The following is a 434-nucleotide window of genomic DNA, read 5'->3' as shown; positions in this document are numbered from 1 at the left end:
CACCCCGACCCCCACCCCAAAGGGTCCCTGCTGCCCTCTTAGGGTTCCCGAGGTGCGGGGCGGGGCTCCACAGGACCCTATCCCCAGAGTTTCCATCCTGCCTCAATTCAGACCAGACCTTCGGTCTCTACACATGGTGCCAAGGAGGAGGGTCCCGACCTCCTTCCCGGGCCTCCCCACCTGCGGCCCCGCGGAAGGGAGGGGAGGCAGGCCCGGAGGCGCTCGTGTGAAGAAGTTAATTCAATTCGCTCTGGTAACCGAGTTATTCTGATCCGGCCCCTCAGCCCCGCCCCCAGTAAGGTCCAGTACCGGCGAGGACGGCGGAGGCGGCCCAGGAGGGGGTATGGAGACAAGGACGAGGAAGAGACGGAGCGTGGGACAGCGACGGGGAGGGGACGTGGATATAGAGAGGAGACGGGGACGGAGACAGGGAG

Source organism: Galeopterus variegatus, unplaced genomic scaffold (assembly GCF_000696425.1).
Source record: "Galeopterus variegatus unplaced genomic scaffold, G_variegatus-3.0.2 Scaffold283, whole genome shotgun sequence".
Classification (NCBI taxonomy): Eukaryota; Metazoa; Chordata; class Mammalia; order Dermoptera; family Cynocephalidae; genus Galeopterus; species Galeopterus variegatus.
Note: the sequence above shows the minus strand (reverse complement) of the source record.